Source organism: Erinaceus europaeus, chromosome 9 (genome assembly GCF_950295315.1).
Source record: "Erinaceus europaeus chromosome 9, mEriEur2.1, whole genome shotgun sequence".
NCBI classification, from domain to species: Eukaryota; Metazoa; Chordata; class Mammalia; order Eulipotyphla; family Erinaceidae; genus Erinaceus; species Erinaceus europaeus.
The window spans coordinates 51,150,852-51,161,056 of record NC_080170.1 but is presented as its reverse complement, the minus strand read 5'-3'; positions in this window follow the sequence as shown (position 1 = coordinate 51,161,056).

Below are 10,205 nucleotides of genomic sequence, written 5' to 3'. Positions count from 1 at the left end.
ATCTGTATCTTTCTTACTTAGCTCACTTAACATAATTCCTTCTAGCTCCATCCATGATGGGTCAGAGAAGGTGGGTTCGTTGTTCTTAATAGCTGCATAGTATTCCATTGTGTGTATATACCACAGCTTTCTCAGCCACTCATCTGTTGTTGGGCACCTGGGTTGCTTCCAGGTTTTAGCTATTACGAATTATGCTGCTATGAACATAGGAGTACACACATCTTTTTGGTTGGGTATTATGGAATCCTTGGGGTATATCCCTACACACATCTTTTTGGTTGGGTATTATGGAATCCTTGGGGTATATCCCTAGGAGAGGAATTACGGGGTCATATGGAAGGTCCATGTCTAGCCTTGTGGAGGTTCTCCAGACTGCTCTCCACAGAGGTTGGACCAATTTACATTCCTGCCAGAAGTGCAGAAGGGTTCCTTTGTCCCCACAGCTTCTCCAGCATTTGTTGCTGCTGTCCTTTTTGACTGATGCCATTCTTACAGGTGTGAGGTGGTACCTCAATGTTGTTTTTATTTGCATTTCTCTGACAATCAGTGACTTGGAGCAATTTTTCATGTGTTTGTTAGCACTCTCAATACTATAATTTTGGCCACTGCTTCTATGGCAGCTGTTTGGGGCTAATTTGAGGTTGCTTTTGGGCTGATAAAGTGGCTGTTGAATACTGTTTGCTCCCAGATCCAACTACCCAGCTTCCAGCTAGGCCTACCCATTGCTGGGTTCAAATCTGAGGTCAGTTTATCCCACATCCTCTACTTTGTGCAGCCCCAACCAACACAGCTCCAACCCATTTCCTATTTCCTATTTTCCAGGTAGGTTCCCTGCTGGTTGGTTCAACCTGCACCTTGTATATAATTGGCCTGGTTCCAGTAAGACCATCAGGCTCTGGGACTGCAATCCAGTTCCAGTGAGGGTCCTGCTACCCACTGCTTCAGTCACCTTTGCAAAGAATCAAATACAGTGGAATGAAAATGTAATCATTAGGTACACATATCACCATGCATGAGGACCCAGGTTCGAGTCCCTGCTCCCTGCCTACAGGGGGAACATTACATGAATGATGAAGCAAGTCTGCAGGTGTCTTTCTCCTTCTTTATCTCCTCTCCCCTCTCAATTTCTCCATGATGTCAAATAAAAATAGAATGAAAACTGGAGAAAAAACGGCCTCCAGGAACAGTGAATTCAAAATACAGGCACCAAGCCCCAACAATAATCCTGGTGGCAAAAGGAAGGAAGGAAGGATGGAAGGAAAGAAGGTAGGAAAGAAGTAAGGAAGGAAGAGGTTTACTGATAAAGTCATAATAATGTTCAGAAGAATTAAGGGTGAAGTAACAGAAGAACAAAAATGGAATTGTATCCCTCTTATCCCACAATCTTGTTGATCATTATTAAATCACTAATAAAAAGAAAATTAGGAAACAGAAGCTTGGAAACACTTCAAAAGACTCAAAATCACACAGCTAGTGGGTAATGGAGTTGCAGTTCAGTCAGACCAAGGTCAACTGATTTCAGAATCACATATTTCTATAACTCAGGTACAACTGATATATACTACTATGTTTGGTTCAGTTGCACAATGAATCAATATTTTTTATATCACAAAATGGTCACCACAATAAGTACAGCCAACACTTATCACTGCACATAATTTCATTTTTCTTTTTTAATGTGACAGCAACTTTTAAGTTCTGCTCTCACAGAAGCTACAGTTTTAACCACCATACCACACTGCTCTTATCCACAGCCTGAAGGCCTCATTCAAATTCCCAAGAGTCCCACAAATTCTCAGAACAGTGCTCTGGGTGACATTTGTGCAACTTTTTGTATATTGCATTTGTATATGTTTGTATTTCTATTCAGTAACATATATCAATTCAATACTTCTTTGTTGTGTGAATGATCTGGGTAGGGGAGGGGACATTTTGAAAATTTCTGCCTGTAACAGCACAGTTTTTAACTATTTCTGCTCAGCCAGTAGCCTTGCATTCCTATTTTGTACAGAACACTGTCTGGGGTAATTTAGGCCAATTTTATCCCTGAAGAGTAAAATACTATCTATTTCAGAAGGAAAGAAAAAGGCAAAGAAGAACATCTGCAAATAAAATGGGTATCAAAGTCCAAGATAGAGAATAAGAACTTACAGTAATAGCAGTCACCCCCAAAAATAAAGAAAAGCATATTAAAACACACAAAGGTAATATAAGAGAATTATAGGATATCATCAAGAGGAACAATATTCATATCACTGGGCTAAAAGAAGAACTAGAGAAAGGGACAGAATTAATATTTGAAGAAATTCTAACTATGAATTTCCCTCAATTAAAGAAGTGGATGAATTCCTAGATTCAGGAATCTCAAAGGGATCCAAGAAAAAATGATTCAAACTCAATTTTACTAATGCACATAATAGTTAAAATCACAATGACAGGGGACCAGGCGGTAGTGCAGCGGGTTAAACGCACATGGCACAAAGCAGAAGGACCAGAGTAAGGATCCCAGTTCCAGCCCCTGGCTCCCCACCTGCAGGTGCATCGCTTCACAAGCGGTGAAGCAGGTCTGCAGGTGTCTATCTTTCTCTCCCCCTCTCTGTCTTCCCCTCCTCTCTCCATTTCTCTCTGTCCTATCCAACAACAGCAGCAATGGCAACAATCACAACAACAAGGGAAACAACAAGGGCAACAAAATGGGAAAAAATGGCCTCCAGGAGTAGTGGATTTGCAGTGCAGGCACTGAGCCCCAGTAATAACCCTGGAGGCAAAAAATAAATTTAATTAACTAAATAATAAAAAAAATCACAAAGACCAAAGAGATTATTCTGAAGGTTGCTAAAAAGAAGAGTCACTTATAAGGAAATTCCATAAGATTACCAGTTGATTTCTCATCAGAAACTCATAAAGCTAAAAATGACTGCTTCCAATCAAGAATACTTTATCCTGCTAAATTATTAATCAGTTATGAAGGAAAAAAATCTATCACCTCTGAGCCAGACATATAAGAGACAGTAAAAGGACTCATATGAATGGAATATAAAATGAACACACTCATAGGCAAAATACATAAAACTAGGAAAATAAACAAAATCCAAAGAATAACAGCAAAGCTCAGTTTAACAAAGGTATAGAGGGCAAGGGTGGGGGTGAGAGGTGGTTTGATAAACTTTGTTGCAGGGATATTGGTGCTATTGCAAGGATAGCAATGCATCCTGAGAAGGTAAATACTGCACTTCAAAATAACTGTAGGTTATCTCAAAACAACCTTAATAATAACAATAATAATAAATAAATAAGTATTATATGCACACTAGTGACTTACCTGTTAGTGAAAAATAATTTTTTCATCATCAAATTCCTTCTTCCAGTACATAGTACCCAAGCATCAAACTACAGAAATCACCTACAATGAATTTTTAAAAAGCACAACCTGGGAACAAGAATAAGAGAGCTTTGGAGTGAAGAGAGCCAAGATTCTCAGAACCACCTCTAAGCCTATGATTGAGCAAGGATGTCTTAAGGAAGAGGGTCCAAAGGATAATGAGAGTCACAGAAAAAGATACTCTGGACATAGAGTCAATTGAGTTGTGATCAAATGACTGAATAGAGTACAGGGGAAAGGAAAGTCAAGTCAGATACCCACATTAAAAGAATACCCCAGGGAGTCGGTGACACACTAGGTTAAGCATACATACTACAAAGTTCAAGGATCACAGTTCAAGTTCCCAGCTCCCCACCTGAGGGGGGAGGGGGTCGCTTCACAAGTGGAAAGCATATCTACAGATGTTTCTTTCTTCCCCTCTCTATCTTCCCCTCCTCTCTCAATTTTGCTTTGTGTAATCCAACAATAACAAAAAATGGGGAGAAAAAAAAGCCTCCGGGAGCAGTGGATTCATAGTAAAGGCACCGAGTCCCAGCAATAACCCTGCAGGAAAAAAAGAGGAATAACGCAACAAATTCCTCTCGCATTAATATAAATTATCAGACCACTACCCTGCACAATACCAAAGGATAAGAAAAACAAACTAAGCTGGAAATATTGGGAAGTTTCTGAGAGAAAAGCACTGGTGGAGAAAAAGATAGGATCTAACACAAAATTCCTTTGTCTTAAAGCATTTAAAGAAAAGGATTAGGGGCCAGGAAGTGGCACACCTGGTTAAGCATACACATTACATTACACAAGGATCCAGGTTCAAACCCCTGGTCTTCCACCTGCAGGAGGAAAGCTTCATGAGTGGTGAAGCAGGACTGCAGGTGTCTGTCACTTTTCCTCTCTATCTTCCCCACCCTACTCTGTCTCTATCCAATAATAAATAAATTAAATATATAAAAGTACATTTTTTTAAAATAAAGAAAAGGGTCCATGTCTTCTCATATACTTGCCCTCTTAAAAATAAAGATATATTTATTCCACTTAGTTTATCACTGGGGCTCAGTGCCTGCATAGTCTGTCTGTAGCCGCAGGGGCAGATCGGGCCGTCTCTGGCTCCCCAGTGATGGAACATAGCTGCGCACCGGCCATGGCCTGTTCGATAGCGACTGAGGAGGGCCCAATCATAACGTGCTAGGTCAAAGCCAGGTTGACGCTTGCAGGGGTCTGTGATGAGGTGTTTGTTCTTTACTTCAGCTGACTGCCAACTCTGTTTCCAAGAGTCTGGAACAGAGAAGTTCAGTGTAGGCATAGGGGACCAGATTGGGTGACGAGACGTCAAGCGTTGGACAGGGTGGGCGAAGATATCCGCGTATATTGGCAGGTCCGGTCGAGCGAAGACGTGGGAAATGAACTTAGATGATGCCGCATCCCAACGAATATCTGGCAGGGTGATGTTGCTAAGAACTGGCAGCCATGGAACCGGGGTGGAACGGATGGTTCCAGAAATTATCCTCATGGAGGAATATAATTTGGAATCGACCAAGTGGACATGGGGGCTACGGAACCATACTGGGGCACAGTATTCTGCAGTGGAATAGCATAATGCCAGAGATGATGATCGTAGTGTGGAAGCGCTCGCGCCCCATGAGGATCTGGCCAGTCTTGCAATGATGTTATTCCTCGTGCCCACCTTTGCTGCAGTTTTTATGAGATGTTCGTGAAATGACAGAGTGCGATCAAGAGTAACGCCAAGATAGACTGGCTGGGCTTCATGCCGGATTCTCGTATCGCCAAGCTGCACATTAAGCTCACGCGAGGCCGAGGCATGGTGTAGATGGAAAACAGATGATACCGTTTTTGCAGTGACCCACATAGTCAAAGACTGCCACCTCTCCAGATTCAAAGGAGGTCTCAAAACTTTACATCAGGCTCAACCTGATGCTGTTGACTGGCTACGGAAGAAGGGCAAACGCTAGAAGAAGTGCCTGCATGACAAAATTCACTGCTCTTGGCAGTATATATATGGGGGGAATGACAGAAATTGAGAGGGAAGGGGATGGAGAAAGAGAAACACCCTCAGCACTGCTTCATTGATTGTGAAGTGTCCCATCTGTAGGTGGGGACGAGGGGCTTAAACCATGGTCTTTGTGCATGGTATTGTGTGTGTGCTGTTGCCTGGCCCCAGACCTATCTCTTTAAACCAAAGACTTCAGAAATCTTTTTACGTGCTCCTATCTCAGATTTGGGGCGGGGGGGGGGTGGTGTTCTGTGCATAGGATGGATGTGGTAAGATTTGTGCAGTGCTTTGAACAAGTCCTAAGGATAAGTGATTTCCATTACATTTCATCCTCAATGTCATGTTTGTCAAGTCCCAGGTACAAAAGGAATTCACCTCTCCAGTCAAATTCAGGTTCAAAGGATAGAGAAATAGAGGCCATTTCTTGAGGTAAAGTTACAAAATCACAGAGAAAAAGGAGTACATGCAGGAAAAAGAAGACTATTGTGCCATTTTTGCAAATTAATATCATTTATAGACAAAAACATGGGGTCAGATGGTGGGGCACCTAGTTAAGCACCTACATTACAGTGCACAAGGATCCAGGTTCAAACCCCTGTTCCCCACCTGCAGGACAAAAGCTTCACGACTGGTAACAGGGCTGTAGGTGTCTCTCTGTCTCTCTCCTTCTCTATCTCCCCTTTCAATTTCTCTGTCTCTATCCAATAATAAATAAATAAATAAATAATACATTTTTTTAAAAACTGTGTGGAGGGATAAATAATAAACCCATCCACTTTAGTGGGAGGACATACAAGGAAGGTATTACCTTATTCACCTGTAATTCTTGATTACTACCCAGACATGCATGACTTTCTAATACTCTTAAGTACAAAAATTTAGTAAATATGAGAATCATGATGACTGCATTCCTCTCACCTAAAGTTTTATTTTATGAAAATCTTAGATTCAAGGTTTCAACATCAAAAGACTAGAAAGAAAGTATTCAAATTGAATAATTTTGACAATATCAGAGTACTATAAATGGATATCAGCTAGAGAAATGACTTCACAAAAGGTTTCCCAGCCCCGGTGTTGAGTTTCACAGCTCTCAGATTGTTTTTCACCGGATGCATTGGGGCTTTGAATGCAGAGTTTCACTTTCAAATGTCAAAGCCACCCTTCAGGAAGCTTACATGCTTAGCCCATGGCCTTTGCTTATGAACAACCAACTGACTTTTCAGTTAGCAAAGAGAGATGAAAGGATATTCTCTGGCCTTTTCACCAAGAAACAGTCATATAAAACCTCCCATGGGCACTAATTTACTAATATGAAATGTACAGTACTAGTCACAAGTTTCTCATGACTCAGAATCTGCTAAGAACTGACCAGGTGTCCTTTCTTAGTTTTGGTATTATTGAGTCTGGGAGAAAGAGTATCATTATAATCTATTAATAAAAAATAATCTCTCCATTTTCTCTCATATCTTTGCATTTATGTCTCCCTGCACCAATGAAATATAAATCCCATGACAGTGATAATATGGCACAGTCATCTTGTGACTTGAAACAATGTTTCGCTGCCTAGAGTAAATACTATTCTTCAGGAAATCACCCACAGGCTACAATACCAAAAGCTTTGCACTCAAGCATGGGACAAGCTCACCCTTTGAACTGCCTGGAGTGACCTTGCAGGGAATACCTTGAAAGTCTCTGGGAGTATCTCTCTGTCACACATCTGCCTACACCTGCCCTTTCTGCCCAACAACAGGCAGTGCCACCCCAGGACTCTGCAAAGGATGCCAACAAACACACGGGACATTCAAGCAAGTGGTGTACCAGTAAAGAGAGTATAGGCACCCCTCCAAAAATTACTCATTGCCCTCAAAGTCTTTGGTTCTAGATTTCACTAAGTCATTTTCAAAATCTCATCTCTTGAATTGTATAGGCATGCGATAAAATAAGCAATACTCTGTACAGAATTTGTTACTCAAATTTCTCCACCTAGCAAACTGATTAAAACTACAAATTGACAGAAAACATTTTTTTCTGTCACCACCTTTTTAAAACCAGCTAGTCATGAGACCATTTATAATTTTATAATACATTTATATGTGGTCTAACTGCTGTATTTACACATTTTAAGTACTTTCTTTGGAATATATTTGGTTTAAGGGTTATAGTTAGACTTGTTTGCAAATGCAATCCTAAATTTCATAATTTTTATTTTTCAAGTTTACAGAACTATTTTCAATTACTCATGAATTATACAGTTATATTTCTCTAAGCAAATCCCCCAAAATCAATTGATGAGAATTTAAAGTGTTTAGCTATTTGCTCATCATATGCTTGCTATTAATTTATAAGTAACCCAGAATAATTTTTAAGTGTTTAAAAGTATACTTCTATAAAATGTAGCTCTATTTTCCAATTCATTATATTTTCCAGGGTAAATGTTGGGAGGTGTTTCTGCATGTCAGTTGTTTTCATTATTCTACTGCACCAGATTTTTAAAACGTATTCTCATGAATGTCGGCTAAGCATATCTCCTCTCTTCTACCTTGTGCACAATAACACGTCCAAGATTCTGCCTTGTGGCACAAAGATCATATTGGAATACAGATTGGTGGAAAGGAGGCATTACGCAAGACACCAAAGAACAGCATTCTCCTTGGTGCAAGGGTGAGGCTCACCCAAGACAGCTCTCTGCTCATGCTGGCAAACCTTGTGCCTCTCAGAAAATGGTGTCTTTTTGGCCCTATAACATCTTTATGATTCAAAAAATAAATCATCATCCACTAAACCAGTAGACAATACTCTGGATTCACTTCATCTCCATCACAAGCACAGTGATTTTGAAAATGACAGTTGCAGGCATTTTTGTGCTTTGGGAATACCCTCACTCCCAGAACTACAAGCCTAATAGTGCCTGTGGCTTCCTCCTGGTACTACTATCAAAAAGCCAAAGGTTATCAGTTTGGGGAGGGCAAGGTCAGCTCAAAATCTAAGGATTTTCCTGGAAAACCTGACAGTGAGACCTAACTCCTGAGGTTATGCTGCTTACGTCTGCAAAGTCTAGAATTTCTCGAAGCATAAAATGGCATAGGTGAGAGTAACTAGGTAATAGTGAAATATCATTTCTATTTCTGTCTGACTGTTGTCTGTTTCTATCCTCCTGGACTAACTCCCAGTACAGACATTCAATATCCTACCTCCCAGCTCTTCTAGAACCTGCTTCCATCATTTATGGTCCTGTACCTCGTTAGAGCATAACCCCCCCCCCCCCCCAGAGCAGAAAATTCACATGCAGAAGTTTATTGGATAGGCTGAGAGGATAGTGGAGAAGGGAGGTAGAATGAGAGGTTCATCAATTTCTGTCACAAATAGGACACACATTAGATGCTGATGTAGTAATTTGTTGAATGTATAAACATAGGGAAATGGCCAAATGATATATACAGATATATGAGCTTCTCTCTTCACCCCATTACCAAGTATGCAAGTAAAATCACATTTAAATTATATTTTCTGTTCTCAGCTTTAGTCAGTAAAGAATTTCTTAGATTATTTTCAAAACATAATTAAATATTCATTATTATATTCTGGAAAACCTCCAAATGCCTACCTAACAGAGCATGTTCCTCTATGGGTTGAAACTTGGAATAGTTGAGCCTCTGGTCAGAATGCTGAGTGATTTCTTCAAATGATCTAGATTATCAGTTGATGAGCCTTCAAATTAATGTGAATTAGTCTCTTTCTTTCTTTCTTTTTTCAGCATCCAGGGCTATTGTTGGGGCTCGGTGCCTCCCCCTACAAGTCCACTGCTCCTGGAGGCCATTTTTTCCCTTTTGTTGCCCTTGTAGTTTATCGTTATTATTGTTGTTGTATTGCTGTCGTTGTTGTTGGATAGGACAGAGAGAAATGGAGAGAGGAGGGGAAGACAGAGGTGGAGAGAAATATAGACACCAACAGACCTGCTTCACTGCTTGTGAAATGACCCCCCTGCAGGTAGGGAGCTGGGGGCTCAAGTCAAGATCCTTATGCTCTGCACCATGTGCGCTTAACCCGCTGCACTACCACCCGACCCCTGTGAACTGGTTTCTTTAAAAGTAACTGACTTCTCTAGGTATTTATGGTTCTCTCCCACCACGGGGTTGGGGATAGTTTTCAAGTTTCCCTTTACCATTTTCAGCCAGTTTAACTGATTAGATCTGCAACACAAATTAGAATGCCTTGCTCAGAATGAAGGGGATAAAATGAAATGAATTAATATGAAAGTCAACAAGTATAGCTGATGACTCATTTTCTTTTAAACCCATAATTTTTAAGACATCAATGGGGCACAGTTTCTTATCTCACCATGACAGCTGTCTGCAAAACAGAAACTGTACCCATATGTCAATAACTCTACTGTAACCCCCTCAAATAAATAATTTTAAAAGACATGAATAGGACAACATATTGACTATCGGGGCAATTTTTGACGTATTATTAAAAGTCTATAGGTGGGAGTCGGGCTGTAGCACAGCGGTTAAGCGCAGGTGGCGCAAAGCACAAGGACCGGCATAAGGATCCCGGTTCGAACCCCGGCTCCCCACCTGCAGGGGAGTCCCTTCACAGGCGGTGAAGCAGGTCTGCAGGAGTCTATCTTTCTCTCCTCCTCTCTGTCTTCCCCTCCTCTCTCCATTTCTCTCTGTCCTATCCAACAACGACAACAACAATAATAACTACAACAATAAAACAACAAGGGCAACAAAAGGGAATAAATAAATAAAATAAATATTTTTTTTAAAAGTCTATAGGTTTACTGAACATAAGATATCACAATCATCTATA